The following is a 16,912-nucleotide window of genomic DNA, read 5'->3' as shown; positions in this document are numbered from 1 at the left end:
GGCAAGGAGATCCCTTGGGTCCTTCAGAGGGATTGTTCCCCTCCTAGGAGGGCATGTGGAAGAGAGTATTAAGCCTCTCCAAAGACAAAAGGCTAGTTGGGGGGTGGGGGAGAGCAGAGCTCAGCAACAGGGTCACAGTGGCCCACAGAGGGCAGAAAACCTCTTAATTTTTTATGTGAGCCACAATAGGCTCAAATCTCTATGCACAAAGATGTTATTTGAAAGATGCTTTCTATAGTGTTATTTCAATGAGTTACATATATGGCACGTTCCTTATGCTACCACACATACATTTACTAAGGCTACTATCTTCATGATAGATGTTAGTTGTAAGATGCTTTTCTACAGTGTTGTTTTAATGAGATAAATAATGGCACATTCCTTATGTTTCCACAGATACATTTGAAAACTCTCCTATATTCACGAAGGAAAACGTTAGTTGAAAGATGCTTTCTACCTGTACTGTTTCATTGAGTTAAGTATATTGCACTTTCCATGTCCTTCAACACATATATTCGAAAATACTACTATCTTCACCAAAGAAGATATCATTTGAAAGCTACTTTCTACACAATGTTGTCTCATTGATTTCTAGTATTTTGCATTTTTCTTAGGCTTCCACAGATACATTTGAAAACATTCCTATCTTCATGATACATGTTAGTTGAAAGATGCTTTCTAAATGGTATTGTTTCAATGAGTTTAGTATATAACACTTTCTATATGCTTCCACACATACATTGAAAAGACTTCAGTCTTGATGAAGGAAGAAGTGATTTGAAAGATGTGTTCTACACAATGTTGTTTCAATGAATTAAGTATATGGAACTTTTCTTATGGTTGCACATACATATTTGAAAATGCTTCTATCTGCTCGAAAGAAGGTGTTAGTTGAAAGATGCTTTTTACGCAGTGTTGTTTTTTTTGTTTGTTTTTTAATTTTTTTATTTGAGTTCAATTTGCCAACATATAGAATAACACCTAGTGCTCATCCCATCAAGCGCCTCCCTCAGTGCCCATCACCCAGCCACCCCCACCCACCTCCCTTTCCACCACCCCTTGTTCATTTCCCAGAGTTAGGAGTCTCTCATGTTCTGTCTCCCTTTCTGATATTTCCCACTCATTTTTCTCCTTTCCCCTTTATTCCCTTTCACTATTTTTTATATTCCCCAAATGAATGAAACCATATAATGTTTGTCCTTCTCCGATTGACTTATTTCACTCAGCATAATACCCTCCAGTTCCATCCACGTCGAAGCAAATGGGTATTTGTCATTTCTTTTTTTTTTATTTTTTTTTATTTATTTATGTATGTATGTATGATAGTCACAGAGAGAGAGAGAGAGAGGTAGAGACATAGGCAGAGGGAGAAGCAGGCTCCATGCACTGGGAGCCCGAGGTGGGATTCGATCCCGGGTCTCCAGGATCGCGCCCTGGGCCAAAGGCAGGCGCTAAACCGCTGCGCCACCCAGGGATCCCCCGGTATTTGTCATTTCTAATGGCTGAGTAATATCCCATTATATACATATACCACATCTTCTTTATCCATTCATCTTTCAATGGACACCGAGGCTCCTTCCACAGTTTGGCTATTGTGGACATTGCTGCTAGAAACATCGGGGTGCAGGTGTCTTGGTTTTTCACTGCATCTGTATCTTTGGGGTAAATCCCCAGCAGTGCAATTGCTGGGTCGTGGGCAGATCTATTTTTAACTCTTTGAGGAACCTCCACACAGTTTTCCAGAGTGGCCGCACCAGTTCACATTCCCACCAACAGTGCAAGAGGGTTCCCCTTTCTCCGCATCCTCTCCAACATTTGTGGTTTCCTGCCTTGTTAATTTTCCCCATTCTCACTGGTGTGAGGTGGTATCTCATTGTGGTTTTGATTTGTATTTACGCAGTGTTGTTTTGTTATGTATATTTCAATTTCCTTAGGCTTCCACAGCCTAAGGCTTCAGCCACAATTTCCTTAGGCTTTGAAAACACTTCTGTCTTAATGAAAGAAGATGTTTGTTGAAAGATGCTTTCTACACAGTGTTGGTTGAATGAGTCAAGTTTATGGCATTTTCCTTATACTTCCACACATATTTGAAAACACAGCTTCATGAATTCATGAGATTTTTTCCAAGATTACACGAGATCAGGCTAAGCCAGAGGTTGCTTATCAGGTGGAGACACAAACAGCCTTAACATGTTGAAAGTCTCAAAAGGCCCCCATAGAGCCTGTATATTCACATGGGTAGCTCCTGGGCTTGTTGTCCTGAGACTTCATGATATTTGGCCATTCATCTCATGAGAGCTGCCCCAAGATCTTATGAGATTTGGGTTGAGATGTCATGAGCTGTAGAACTAGAGAGAAGCACCCCAAACTTTCCTGATACCCCAAAGGGAAGAGGTGGCTTTTTTCTGCAAGTGTCGAGTCCCAGCCTGTCGTGAATTGTTGAAAGCCTGAGCCAGCATCCAGGGAGCGTTTCTTTGTGTTCAGATGAGCCAGATCCCAGGGTCATTGCCTCTTCCTGCACCTACTGCCCTCCTGTGTCTATCTAACATAATGCCTCTAAGAAACCTGGAGGTCATTCATCTCTATTTTAGTGCTCCGTTTTGACCCCCAAATCAGAATGGCATCTGTGGGCTTTTGTGAAATGCCAGGTATTCCCAGAGTTTCCCAAACCAGAAATGTCCCTGTGCTACCTATAAGACTGTACAAGAATTGGTATTAGGGGTTCCAAATCATGTGAGTTCCTGTGAGATGTCTCCCCAGGCCTCATGAGGTTTTGCCATAGATTTTGTAAGATTAGGCCTGGCCTCTCAGGAAATTTGAGTGTAATTACATGAGATCTGGCGAAAGAAAGAAGTAACTTATCTTTTTTTCTGGGGGCGGTGGGTAGTGACTTGCACAGACAGAATTCAAGTGTTAAAAAACTGAGAAAGCCTCCAGGGAGTCTGCCTATGTGCTCAGATATCCATCTCCAGGGCACATTGCTTCTTCCTTTTCCTCTAGTCCTCCTGTTTCTACCACTTCCAATTTAGTGTGAATAAGAGGCTGCAGGGCCCGTTCATCTGGAATTAGTGCGATGTTCCCTTCCCCCTTCACCCAGGATGCTGAATCACTAGGGGTATAGGATGAAACACCTTATGTATTGGTGCAGGACGTGTCTGGGAGAATTTGTGAAACTGCAAATATTTCCAGTTGTTCCCAATCTTGGAATATGCCATACCTACGTACTTAAGTAGTTACAAAGCAGTCTTTCCTAGGGAGTGCCAGGTCCTACCAAGTGCCCAGGAGCATTGTCCAGAGATCTCATGAGTGTTGGACCTAGATCTCACTGACCATAAGACCATGATCTTTTGAGATTTTGATGAAGTCTCACAAGATTTGGACTGAGATCACTCAAGACTTGCCTGAAGATCAAGTGAGGTCCGGCAAAGGGAAGACGTTGCTAGATTCTGCATATGGTAAGTCTCAAACAGACTGTACTGAAATGTGAAAAGCCTGGGAAAGCACCCAGGGAGACTTCTTGTGTTCATATAAGCCAGCTCCCAGACTCCTTGCCTCTTCCTGCACCTTATGCCCTCCTGTCTCTCACCTATAACAATGCCAGTAAGGTATCTGGAGACCATTCATCCCTATTTCATTTTGACCCCAAATCAAAATGGCTAAGAAGATCCCACCCCTGCCAAATTCCTATGAGATTTTTCTCCATGTCTCATGAAATTTATCCATATATCTCTCAAGACTAGGTTTGACCACTTGAGAGATTTTGGCCAAGTTCCAAGGAGTAAGCTTTGATCTCTCAAGATTTGTCCAGAGATCTCGTGAGATTTGGTCCTAGGATTCCTGAGGGGTAGCCTGAGAGTTTTTGAGATTTGTCCAAATATTATAGGAGACCTTGCTAAGGAAAGAGGTGGCTTATCTTTTTTTACTAGAGTGAGGTGAGACAAACACAGAGAGCCTTAACCTGTTGAAAGACTAGGAAAGCCTCCAGGGAGTCTGCCTGTGTGCTCAGATATCCAGCTCCAGGGCACATTGCTTCTTCCTTCTCCATCTGCCCTCCTGTTTCTATCACATCCAGTTTAGTGTGTCTAAGAGGCCACAGGACCCATTTATCCTGAAATTGCTACTACCTTGTTACCCCCACTTCACCCACGATGCTGAAACACCAGGAATTTGAGTGTGAGACACCATGTGTCTTCCTGCAGTTCCTATCTGGGAGCATTTGTGAAACTGCAAATATTAGCAATTGTGCTCAATCGGGGCATGTGCCATCCCTACCTAGTTATGCAGCACAAAGCAGGCTCTGCTAGGGAGTGCCAAGTCCCTCAGGGGACTGGAAGCTTTGGCTAAAGAAAGGTCTCATGAAATTTGGCCCTAGATCTTGATGGCTGGTTCCAATATTGGGAGATTTTGATGAAATCTCATGAGATTTGAACTAAGATCGTCCAAAACATGTTCCAAGATCATGTGAGATCTGGCAAAGGGAAGAGGTGACTTGTCTGCAGGTGAATCTAAAACAGGCCTTCCTGAAATGTCAGAAGACTTGAAAAGTACCCAAGGAGCCTTTCTATGTGTTCAGATGAGCTAAGTTCCTGGCTCCTTGCCTCTTCCTGCACCTAATGCCCTCCTGTGTCTATTACCTCTAAGGTCATGTCGATAAGGGACTTGGAGGCCATTCATTCCTATTTTGGTGTCCTGTTTTGAACCACATATCACAATGGCATCTGAGGGTATTTGTGGAATGCCAGATGTTTCCAGGAATCCCCAAAATATGAATGTCTCAGTGCTATTATCCAGGAGTCCTGCCTAGGTTGTTCCCACCCTTGCCAAGTTCCCATGAGGTTAGCTCCAGGTATTGTGATATTTGGCCATAGATCTTCTGAGATTTGTACAGATGTCTCAGGAAATTTTGGCTTAGATCCAAGTAGTGGCCTTTGATCTCAAAAGATTTGTCTAGAGATCATAAGATTTGGTCCGATGATTCATGAGATGTAGCCTGAAAATTCCCATGATTTGCTACAAGATGACATAGATCTGGCCAAGGAAAGAGATGGCTTATCTTTTGGGGGGGATGGCAAGAAAGATGGAGATAGCCTCTAAGTCTTGAAAACATGGAAAAGGCCAGGTCTCCAGGGAGCCTGCCTGTGTGCCCAGATGTCTAGCTCACCTTTTGCCTTCACCTCCTGCCCTCTTGTTTCTATTGCCAACATTTTAATGTGAATAAGTGGTCACAGAGTTCATTCGTCCTGAGTTCAGTGCTACCTTGTTATCCCCACAGAACTCAGGGTGTTGAAACTCCAGGGTTTAAGTGCAAAGCACTTCATCTCTTCCCGCAGTTCATGCCTTTGTGCATTTGTAAAACTGAAAATATTGGCAGTTGTGCCCAATCCTGGCATATGCCATCCCTATCCACTTAAGCAGTCCAAGTAGGCTCTGCTAGAAAGTGTCAGAGCTGCTGAAGGCCCAGGAGCTTTGACCAGAGACGTCATGAGTTTGGGCTCTTGATCTCCCCAGTGAGGCCCATGCTCTCACAAGATTTTGAATAAGATCTCATGATATTTGGACTGAGATTGCATGAAATTCCCCGAAGATCAAGTGAGATCTGGCAAATAGAAGAGGTGGCTTATTTCTGCAGCTGGTGAGTCTCAGACATATTGTCCTGAAATGTGGAAATCCTAGGAAAGCACCTGGGGAGTCTTCCTGTGTGTTCAGATGACTCAGCTCCTATGCTCATTTGCTTCTCCTGGTGCCTACTGGACTCCTTTTTCTATCACCTCTAACTTAATCACTGTAAGAGATCTGGAGGCCATTAATCCCTATTTCAGTGCTCCGTATTGAATCTTAACATCAGAATGACATCTATGGGCAGTTGTATAATGCCAGGTGCTCCCAAGGTTCCCCAAACCAAGAATGTTCCAACATTAGCTATTAGTTGCACAGGAGTCAAGGCTAGGGAGTTCCCAGTCCTGCCAAGTTTCCATAAGATTTCTCATCGGTTCTCCCAAGATTTGGCCATAGATCTTGTGAGATTAGGCCCGACCTCTCAGGAGATTTTGGCTGAGTTCCACAATGGCCTTTGATCTCTCAAGATTTGTCCAGGGATCTCCTGAGATTTGGTCTGAGGTTTTCCTGATAGGTAACCTGAGAACTGGCATGATTTGCCTGAAGATTATGTGAGTTCTGGCTATGTTAAGAGGTGGCTTATCTTTATCTTTTTTGGGGGGCGGGGGCTGGGGTTGAGGGGAAGACGACCACAGATTATTATTTGTATACCACAATGCTTTGATACTTGAACTCAATCACAAGAGGAAATGGGAAAGGAACTAAAATATTTGGAGGGTAAAGAGCATCCTATTAAATAGTGAAAGCATCAACCAGGGAATTAAAGAAGAATTTTTTTTAAATCATAGAAAGAAATGAAAATGAAAACACAACTGTTCAAAACCTTTGGTATGCAGCAAAGGCAGTCCTAAGAGGGAAGTACATAGCAATACAAGCCTTTCTCAAGACACAAGAAAGGTCTCAAATATACAAGCTAACCATACATCAAAAGAAGCTGGAGAGAGAACAGCAAATAAAGCATAAACCAAACTGGAAATGGGAAATAATACAGAACAGAGCAGAAATCAATGAAAGAGGAACCAAAAAAAACCACAATTGAACATATCAATGAAGCTAGGAGCTGGTTCTTTGAAAGAAGTTATAAGGTCAACAAGCCCTTAACCAGTCTTATCAACAAGAAAACAGAAAGGATCCAAGTTAATAAAATCAAGAATGAAAAAGAAGAGATCACAACAAACACCAAGGAAATAAAAAACATCATAAGAACATATCATGAGCAAATATATGCCAACAAGTTAGGCAATCTGGAAGAAATGGATGCATTCCTGGAAACTTATAAACTACCAAATCTGAAACAGGAATAAAGAGAAAACCTGGGACCCCTGGGTGGCTCAGTGGTTGAGCATCTGTCTTCAGCTCAGGGTGTGATCCTGGAGGCCTGGGACTGAGTCCCACATCAGGCTCCCTGCATGGGGCCTGCTTCTCCCTCTGCCTGTGTCTCTGTCTCTGTCTCTATCTCTCTCTCTCATGAATAAATAAATAAAATCTTAAAAAAGAGAGAGAAAACCTGAACACACCCATAGCCAGCAAGAAATTAAAGCAGTCATAAAAAAAAAAATCTCCCAACAACAAACAAGAGCCCAAGGCTGGATGGCTTCCCAGGGGAATTCTACCAAACATTTAAAGAACTAATACCTATTCTCATGTAGCTGCTTCAAAAATAGAAATGGAAGGAAAACTTCCAAACTCATTCTATGAGACCAGCATTACCTTGATCCTAAAACCAAAGACCCTACCAAAAAAGAGAATTACAAACCAATATCCCTGATGAGCATGGATGACAAAATTCTGACCAAAATAGTAGTCAATAGTATCCAAAAGTACATTAGAAGGATTATTCACCATGACCAAGTAGGATTTATTCCTGGGCTGCAAAGGTGGTTCAACATCAGCAAATCAATAAATGTGATATATTACATTATCAAAAGAAAGGACAAGAACTAAATGATTCTCTCAATTATTGCAAAAAAAGAGTTTGATAAAATACCTCATCCTTTCTTGACTAAAATTTTCCATAGTGTAGGGATGAAAGGAACATATCTTGGTATCATGAAAGCAATATACATAAAGCCCACAGTGAATATCATTCTCAATGGGGAAAAACGAGTTTTTGGATATGACAATGCTCACTCTTACAACTGTTGTCCAACATAGTACTAAGAGCCCTAGCCTCAGCAATCAGACAACAAAAAGACATAAAAGGCATTCAAATTAACAAAGATTTCAAACTCTCACTCTTTGCAGATGCCATGAAAACGCAACACCCAAAACTCCACCCCAAAATTGCTGTAACTTACACAGCAAGTCAGCAATGTGGCAGGATATAAAATCAATGGACAGAAATTAGTTGCATTTCTTTACATGAACAATGAGACATAAGAAAATAAATTAAGGAATATATGCCATTTACATTTGCACAAAAAAAAAAAAAAACCCACAAGGTACCTAGGAATAAACCTAACCAAAGAGATAAAGGATCTCTGCTCTAAAAATTACAGATGGCAGTTGAAGTCTCACCACACTTGGTGAAGGAGATATCACAAGATTTGAACTAGGATCCAACGAAATTTGGTGGAGAAGATATCGCGAGATTTGCGCTGAGATCTCTAAGTAAGAGGTGGAAGAGATCAAGATATGGTAGAGACCTCAAAATACTTGATAGAGGATATCTCAAGAGGCATGGGCCAAAATCACACGATAATTGGACAGCGACCTCATGAGACTTGGTAGAGGAGAACTGCAAGATGTGGGTAAAATCATGCAAGAATTGGATTAAGAACTCATGAGACTTGGTGAAGGAGATCTGATGAGATATGATCTGAGATCTCCCAAAACTTGGTGAAGGAGATTTCACACAATGTGGGCTGAGATCTCACAAAAATAGGTAGAGATATCTCTACCTATATTTGTACTGTGATCTCTCGAGGCTTGGTGGAAAAGATGTTGCAAAATGTGGTCCGAGATCACGTGAAATTTGGACTAATACCTCATGTCACTTGTGAGACATGGGCCAAGATTATGCAATATTTAGACTGTGATTTCATGGGCAGCCCCGGTGGCCCAGCGGTTTAGCGCCGTCTTCGGCCCCAGGGCCTGATCCTGGAGACCTGGAATCAAGTCACACGTCGGGCTCCCTTCATGGAGTCAGCTTCTCCCTCTGCCTGTGTCTCTGCCCCTCTCTCTCTCTCTCTCTGTGCCTCTCATGAATGAATAAATAAAATATTAAAAAAAAAAAAAGACTGTGATTTCACGAAGCTTACGGAAGAGATCTCCAGAAACATGGACCAAGATTTCGCAAATTCAGGTGAAGATCACGTGAGATTTGGACAGAAACCTCGTGAGGCCTTAAGGAGTAGATCTCTGGAGATGTCGGCTGAGATCTCATGAGATTTGGACTGAAATGGGGGGGGGGGAGGAGCTTGAGGGAGCAGAGCTCACGAGCTAAGATATCACCCAAGATTTGTACTGTGATCTCACAAGTACAGTGGGAGGAGATTTCAGGAGATGTGTAATGAGATCTTGCAAAATGCCTGTGAAGATCCTGCAAGATTTGAGAGAGATCTCACCAAATGAGAGCTGTTATCACGTGAGATTTGGACAGAGATATAAAGACTTTTTCAGAGTAGACCACTGGAATTGCAGGCCAAGATCTCATGATCTTGGCGGAGGAGATCTTGGACAATCCTGGTGAGACCTCAAGAGATTTGTGCTGAAGTCATGCGAGAATTGGCGGTGACTTCTTGAGATATGGACTGAGACCTCTCGACGTTTAATGGAGGAAATATCACCATTGCCAGGACAAGATCACATGGGACTTGCACTGAGATCTTGCTAGGGTAGGTAGAAGAGATCATGCAACATGCTGGCTGAGATCTCGCTTATTTGTCCTGATACCATGTCAGGCTTGAAAGAGGAAATCTTACAATATGCGGCCTGGGATCATAATAGATATGGAATGAGATCTTGAGAGGCTTTTCAGAGGATACTCTGCAGAATTGCCAGCCGAGATCACATGAGATTAGCCCTGAGATCTAGTGAGGCTTGGCAGAGGACATCTTACCAATTGCTAGCTGAAATTATGGGAGGTTTGGCTGGAGACCTCACAATACTTAGCAGAGGAGTTCTTGCAAGATAGAAGACCAGATTACGTGAGATTTGGAGTGAGATCTTTCAGGGATTGGCAGAGGAGATCTGCATCAGCACTGCAGGCCGAGATCAACAAAGATTTGGACTGACATCTCACAAGAGGGGAAGCAAAATCATGCAAAATTTTAATGAGATCTCGTCAGGTTTGGAGGAGGAGATCTCATGATTTGAGGGCTGAGATCATGAGAGATTTGGACTTGAAATCTCCCAATGCTTGGCAGAGGAGAGATCACAAGATGTGGGAGGAGATCACATGACATATCATGATCACATGATATCTTATGAAGCTTCCTGCAGTAGATTTCATGAGATGCCTGGCTAAGATCACATGAGACTTGAACTGAAACTTCCTGAGGCTTGGCAGAGGAGGTCACTAAAACTGTGAGCCAAGACCTCACAAGATTTACACTGAAGTCTTATGATATTTTGCGGTGACCTACTGAGATTTGGACTGAGAACTCACAGTACTTGGTGGAAGAAATTTCACAAATGCCTGGACAGGATCACATGCAATTTGGCCTGAGAAATCATGAGGCTTCACAGAGGATAACTCACGAGACATGAGATGAGATTCTGTGAAATTTAGACAGAGAACTCAAGAAATGATGGGCACAATCATGTGAGATTTGGATCACCCAATACTTGTCAGAGGTGATCAAGGAAAATGCATGTGAGAGTTGCACAGAAGTCACATGAGATTTAATGGAGTCTACATGATTTGGTCTGAGATTTCCTGAGGCTTGGTGGATGAGACCTCACAATTTGAGGGTAGAGATCTTGTGATATATATATGTTTTTTTAATGTTAAAGTTTTTATTTATTTACTCATGAGAGAGTCAGAAACATACGCAGAGTAAGAAGCAAGTTCCCTGCAGGAAGTCTAAGCAAGCCTCCATTATAGGACCCCCCCAAAAAATGAATAAAGCAAAAGTTAAATGCTCAACGAATGAGTCACCCAGAAGGCATGATCAAGCAAGATTTAAACTGAGATCTCAAGAGGCTTGGAGGACTAGATCTCGTGAAACACTGGCCAAATAATACAAGGTTTGGAATCAGATATCTCAAAGCATCAGAAAGGAGATTTCACCAGATGTAGGCAGAGATCAGGGAAAAATATGTACTGAGGTCTTCCAGACTTTTAAGAGACAAGGGGGATTGATGACCAAGATGAAATAATTTGGACTGAGATCTCAAAGCCTTGAAAGAGGAAATATCAAAAGTGCAGGCAGAGATCAAAACACTTTTGCACTGAAGTCAAGGAGATTTAGTCCTGTGCTCCAAGGAATATAAGTAAGAACTTGCATTCCCTGATAGAGAAAATCGTGTGAGATACCAAATATATCTGCAATATCATCTAATATTGCAGTGAGATGAAGTGAGTCTACCTATCTGTCCAAAATTTGATAGCCTATTTCACATGACTTCAAGGGAGATAACAAGAGGATTGGGGGAAAAGATCTCCCATGGAAGACAAGATCCTGAACATAAGAATATAAATAATAAAGACATGCACAGGATATTTACAAAATATGGACTGAAGATTTCCGAATTTGGAAGAATACACTGAGAGAACTCACATACAAAATTCAAAAAACCAAAAGATAATAACAAGAATTGCATTTAGAAACCTAAAATATGGACATGGAGATTACAAGTATCAGCCAAACAGATGACTTTTCTTCCAAATTATGAGACTCCCTGCCTCCACTATACCCCAAAAAATAAGCAAGTTAAGCAACGCCCCCGCGTTGGTCGAGGGGGGCGTTGGCGGCCAAGGGACAGACAGGAAGGCAGGCAAAAGGCCGAGGAAAAAAAGCCTACAGCACCCGGTATTCCCAGGCGGTCTCCCATCCAAGTACTAACCAGGCCCGACCCTGCTTAGCTTCCGAGATCAGACGAGATCGGGCGCGTTCAGGGTGGTATGGCCGTAGACGTCCGCGGCTGCCGCTGGGCGCCCCAAGAGCCTGCTCTGCGCCTCTCCGGGCCAGGCGCCCGCCGCTCCTCAGCCCTCCGCCCGCCCGATCGCGCCAGCCCGCCTGCATGCTCGCCTGCCGGCCCGACTGATTGATTGACTGACCGCCTCCCGCGCCGCGCCCGGGGTGGCGGAGGGCGCCTGCCCCGGGCCGGGCGGGGGGGGTGGGGGCCAAGACGCCTCCCGCACCCCGGAGCGGAGGCTGTCGCCGGAGCCCGGGCGCGCTCCCGTCCCCGGCCTGGCGGGCGCGTCGCCGCCGCTCGGCTCCCCGGATGGCACGCCGCCCCACCTCGGACCGCTCACTGGCTGGGGGGGTGCCGCGGGCCGGCGCCGGCCGGCTCCGGACGACCCCTGGCCTCTCCTGTTCTTCAGCCGGCCTGGCTCAAAGCCAAGCCGGGGCCGCCCGCGCCGCCGGACCCCATCCTCGGACAGGCAGGGACACAGACACAGGTGCCCACGACAGACAGACAGACACACACACACACACACACAGACGGAGGGACACGGGCACTCGGAGCTGGGCCACAAGGCCTGTGGGGGCGAGGCAGCCACCCCGCCGGAGGGGCGCAGGCCCTGGAGCTGCCTTAGGAGCCCTGGCAGCCGCGGGCCCTGCAGCCACGGTGTCAGGGATGCCGTTCTGCCCCCATTCCTGCCCATCAGCCGAACCGCCGCGGGACCGTGTGCCTGTGTTGCGTGCGCGGCGCCCACGCCCAGGCGCGGAGCGAGTCTCTCTTGTGTCTCTTGCTGTGTTGCGCGCGGCCCTTTTCGGCATGGGTGCCGGCCGCCCCCGCGTCGCTGTGGCCTTGGCTGTTGCGGGGCCGCGGAGCGCGCAGCCCGGTGCCAACGGGGCCTGAGGCCCCGGGCGGTCGGGCCATCTGGTGTCCCGGGCCCGCGGAGCGTGGACGTCGTGGCTGAGGGCCGAAGGGACGGTGGTCCGCGGGGGAGGCAGGGCATGTCCTTCGGAGAGAAGGTGCAGGCGGGCCCGGGCCGAAGGTGGGGGGGGTTGCGGGTGGCTGGGTGGCTTGGAGGCTGGGGGCGGTGCCAGGGAATTGCTAGGGGCTGGGGGCGGGCCTGGGGGCGGAGATTGGGGCGGGGCGAGGAGGGCCCCGGCCCCGGCCCCGGCCCCCAAAGCCCCGCCCCGGCCCCGGCCCCCAAAGCCCCGCCCCGGCCCCCCGGAGGGGCTCGCAGGCCTGCGGAGACGGGATCCAGCCCCCGCCCGGCTCCCCCCAGCGACCGCCCCCTCCCCGCCCCGGCCCCGAGGTTCCTGCTGTCGCCCCGTCCCCTCCGTCGGCCGCCTTCGGGCCCCCGCGGCGCCCTGGGACGCGCGGCCGGCTAGGACGTGGGTGGGTGTGCTTGAAGGGCGGGCTGCGAGGGTGAAGGGCTTGAGAGGAAGAGGAGGTGGTGCATGTGTGTGGCCTCCTGCCCGTGCAGCCGGCGCCCTCGGTGCTCCGCGGCGCCCTGCGGTGCTTCCGGCGGGGCGGGGGCCATGCCACGGGTCGCCCGGAGGGGGGCGCCGCCGCCGCCGCCGCCGCCGCCGCCGCCGCCGCCGCCGCCGCGTTGGTCGAGGGGGCGTTGGCGGCCAAGGGACAGACAGGAAGGCAGGCAAAAGGCCGAGGAAAAAAAGCCTACAGCACCCGGTATTCCCAGGCGGTCTCCCATCCAAGTACTAACCAGGCCCGACCCTGCTTAGCTTCCGAGATCAGACGAGATCGGGCGCGTTCAGGGTGGTATGGCCGTAGACGTCCGCGGCTGCCGCTGGGCGCCCCAAGAGCCTGCTCTGCGCCTCTCCGGGCCAGGCGCCCGCCGCTCCTCAGCCCTCCGCCCGCCCGATCGCGCCAGCCCGCCTGCATGCTCGCCTGCCGGCCCGACTGATTGATTGACTGACCGCCTCCCGCGCCACGCCCGGGGTGGCGGAGGGCGCCTGCCCCGGGCCGGGCGGGGGGGGTGGGGGCCAAGACGCCTCCCGCACCCCGGAGCGGAGGCTGTCGCCGGAGCCCGGGCGCGCTCCCGTCCCCGGCCTGGCGGGCGCGTCGCCGCCGCTCGGCTCCCCGGATGGCACGCCGCCCCACCTCGGACCGCTCACTGGCTGGGGGGGTGCCGCGGGCCGGCGCCGGCCGGCTCCGGACGACCCCTGGCCTCTCCTGTTCTTCAGCCGGCCTGGCTCAAAGCCAAGCCGGGGCCGCCCGCGCCGCCGGACCCCATCCTCGGACAGGCAGGGACACAGACACAGGTGCCCACGACAGACAGACAGACACACACACACACACACACAGACGGAGGGACACGGGCACTCGGAGCTGGGCCACAAGGCCTGTGGGGGCGAGGCAGCCACCCCGCCGGAGGGGCGCAGGCCCTGGAGCTGCCTTAGGAGCCCTGGCAGCCGCGGGCCCTGCAGCCACGGTGTCAGGGATGCCGTTCTGCCCCCATTCCTGCCCATCAGCCGAACCGCCGCGGGACCGTGTGCCTGTGTTGCGTGCGCGGCGCCCACGCCCAGGCGCGGAGCGAGTCTCTCTTGTGTCTCTTGCTGTGTTGCGCGCGGCCCTTTTCGGCATGGGTGCCGGCCGCCCCCGCGTCGCTGTGGCCTTGGCTGTTGCGGGGCCGCGGAGCGCGCAGCCCGGTGCCAACGGGGCCTGAGGCCCCGGGCGGTCGGGCCATCTGGTGTCCCGGGCCCGCGGAGCGTGGACGTCGTGGCTGAGGGCCGAAGGGACGGTGGTCCGCGGGGGAGGCAGGGCATGTCCTTCGGAGAGAAGGTGCAGGCGGGCCCGGGCCGAAGGTGGGGGGGGTTGCGGGTGGCTGGGTGGCTTGGAGGCTGGGGGCGGTGCCAGGGAATTGCTAGGGGCTGGGGGCGGGCCTGGGGGCGGAGATTGGGGCGGGGCGAGGAGGGCCCCGGCCCCGGCCCCGGCCCCCAAAGCCCCGCCCCGGCCCCGGCCCCCAAAGCCCCGCCCCGGCCCCCCGGAGGGGCTCGCAGGCCTGCGGAGACGGGATCCAGCCCCCGCCCGGCTCCCCCCAGCGACCGCCCCCTCCCCGCCCCGGCCCCGAGGTTCCTGCTGTCGCCCCGTCCCCTCCGTCGGCCGCCTTCGGGCCCCCGCGGCGCCCTGGGACGCGCGGCCGGCTAGGACGTGGGTGGGTGTGCTTGAAGGGCGGGCTGCGAGGGTGAAGGGCTTGAGAGGAAGAGGAGGTGGTGCATGTGTGTGGCCTCCTGCCCGTGCAGCCGGCGCCCTCGGTGCTCCGCGGCGCCCTGCGGTGCTTCCGGCGGGGCGGGGGCCATGCCACGGGTCGCCCGGAGGGGGGCGCCGCCGCCGCCGCCGCCGCCGCCGCCGCCGCCGCCGCCGCCGCGTTGGTCGAGGGGGCGTTGGCGGCCAAGGGACAGACAGGAAGGCAGGCAAAAGGCCGAGGAAAAAAAGCCTACAGCACCCGGTATTCCCAGGCGGTCTCCCATCCAAGTACTAACCAGGCCCGACCCTGCTTAGCTTCCGAGATCAGACGAGATCGGGCGCGTTCAGGGTGGTATGGCCGTAGACGTCCGCGGCTGCCGCTGGGCGCCCCAAGAGCCTGCTCTGCGCCTCTCCGGGCCAGGCGCCCGCCGCTCCTCAGCCCTCCGCCCGCCCGATCGCGCCAGCCCGCCTGCATGCTCGCCTGCCGGCCCGACTGATTGATTGACTGACCGCCTCCCGCGCCGCGCCCGGGGTGGCGGAGGGCGCCTGCCCCGGGCCGGGCGGGGGGGGTGGGGGCCAAGACGCCTCCCGCACCCCGGAGCGGAGGCTGTCGCCGGAGCCCGGGCGCGCTCCCGTCCCCGGCCTGGCGGGCGCGTCGCCGCCGCTCGGCTCCCCGGATGGCACGCCGCCCCACCTCGGACCGCTCACTGGCTGGGGGGGTGCCGCGGGCCGGCGCCGGCCGGCTCCGGACGACCCCTGGCCTCTCCTGTTCTTCAGCCGGCCTGGCTCAAAGCCAAGCCGGGGCCGCCCGCGCCGCCGGACCCCATCCTCGGACAGGCAGGGACACAGACACAGGTGCCCACGACAGACAGACAGACACACACACACACACACACAGACGGAGGGACACGGGCACTCGGAGCTGGGCCACAAGGCCTGTGGGGGCGAGGCAGCCACCCCGCCGGAGGGGCGCAGGCCCTGGAGCTGCCTTAGGAGCCCTGGCAGCCGCGGGCCCTGCAGCCACGGTGTCAGGGATGCCGTTCTGCCCCCATTCCTGCCCATCAGCCGAACCGCCGCGGGACCGTGTGCCTGTGTTGCGTGCGCGGCGCCCACGCCCAGGCGCGGAGCGAGTCTCTCTTGTGTCTCTTGCTGTGTTGCGCGCGGCCCTTTTCGGCATGGGTGCCGGCCGCCCCCGCGTCGCTGTGGCCTTGGCTGTTGCGGGGCCGCGGAGCGCGCAGCCCGGTGCCAACGGGGCCTGAGGCCCCGGGCGGTCGGGCCATCTGGTGTCCCGGGCCCGCGGAGCGTGGACGTCGTGGCTGAGGGCCGAAGGGACGGTGGTCCGCGGGGGAGGCAGGGCATGTCCTTCGGAGAGAAGGTGCAGGCGGGCCCGGGCCGAAGGTGGGGGGGGTTGCGGGTGGCTGGGTGGCTTGGAGGCTGGGGGCGGTGCCAGGGAATTGCTAGGGGCTGGGGGCGGGCCTGGGGGCGGAGATTGGGGCGGGGCGAGGAGGGCCCGCAGGCGGGCCCGGCCCCGGCCCCGGCCCCGGCCCCCAAAGCCCCGCCCCGGCCCCGGCCCCCAAAGCCCCGCCCCGGCCCCCCGGAGGGGCTCGCAGGCCTGCGGAGACGGGATCCAGCCCCCGCCCGGCTCCCCCCAGCGACCGCCCCCTCCCCGCCCCGGCCCCGAGGTTCCTGCTGTCGCCCCGTCCCCTCCGTCGGCCGCCTTCGGGCCCCCGCGGCGCCCTGGGACGCGCGGCCGGCTAGGACGTGGGTGGGTGTGCTTGAAGGGCGGGCTGCGAGGGTGAAGGGCTTGAGAGGAAGAGGAGGTGGTGCATGTGTGTGGCCTCCTGCCCGTGCAGCCGGCGCCCTCGGTGCTCCGCGGCGCCCTGCGGTGCTTCCGGCGGGGCGGGGGCCATGCCACGGGTCGCCCGGAGGGGGGCGCCGCCGCCGCCGCCGCCGCCGCCGCCGCCGCCGCCGCCGCCGCCGCCGCCGCGTTGGTCGAGGGGGCGTTGGCGGCCAAGGGACAGAC

The 16,912-nt window shown here is 53.0% G+C and overlaps 3 non-coding genes across 3 annotated transcripts; all 3 read right to left on the bottom strand.

Moving 5' to 3' along the window:
- Window positions 1-11,576: 11,576 nt before the first annotated feature.
- On the bottom strand, window positions 11,577-11,695 carry LOC140598806 (5S ribosomal RNA). The gene has a single exon (XR_012001366.1). It is a non-coding gene; the product is annotated as a 5S ribosomal RNA (ribosomal RNA).
- A 1,661-nt stretch (window positions 11,696-13,356) lies between these two features.
- On the bottom strand, window positions 13,357-13,475 carry LOC140598805 (5S ribosomal RNA). Its single transcript, XR_012001365.1, has one exon. It is a non-coding gene; the product is annotated as a 5S ribosomal RNA (ribosomal RNA).
- A 1,661-nt stretch (window positions 13,476-15,136) lies between these two features.
- Window positions 15,137-15,255, bottom strand: LOC140598803 (5S ribosomal RNA). The gene has a single exon (XR_012001363.1). It is a non-coding gene; the product is annotated as a 5S ribosomal RNA (ribosomal RNA).
- Window positions 15,256-16,912: the final 1,657 nt, after the last annotated feature.

The sequence above is a fragment of the Vulpes vulpes genome, chromosome 4 (assembly GCF_048418805.1).
Source record: "Vulpes vulpes isolate BD-2025 chromosome 4, VulVul3, whole genome shotgun sequence".
Taxonomy (NCBI): Eukaryota; Metazoa; Chordata; class Mammalia; order Carnivora; family Canidae; genus Vulpes; species Vulpes vulpes.
The sequence above is the reverse complement of the archived record's forward strand: the minus strand, read 5'-3'. Positions and strand labels throughout refer to the sequence as shown.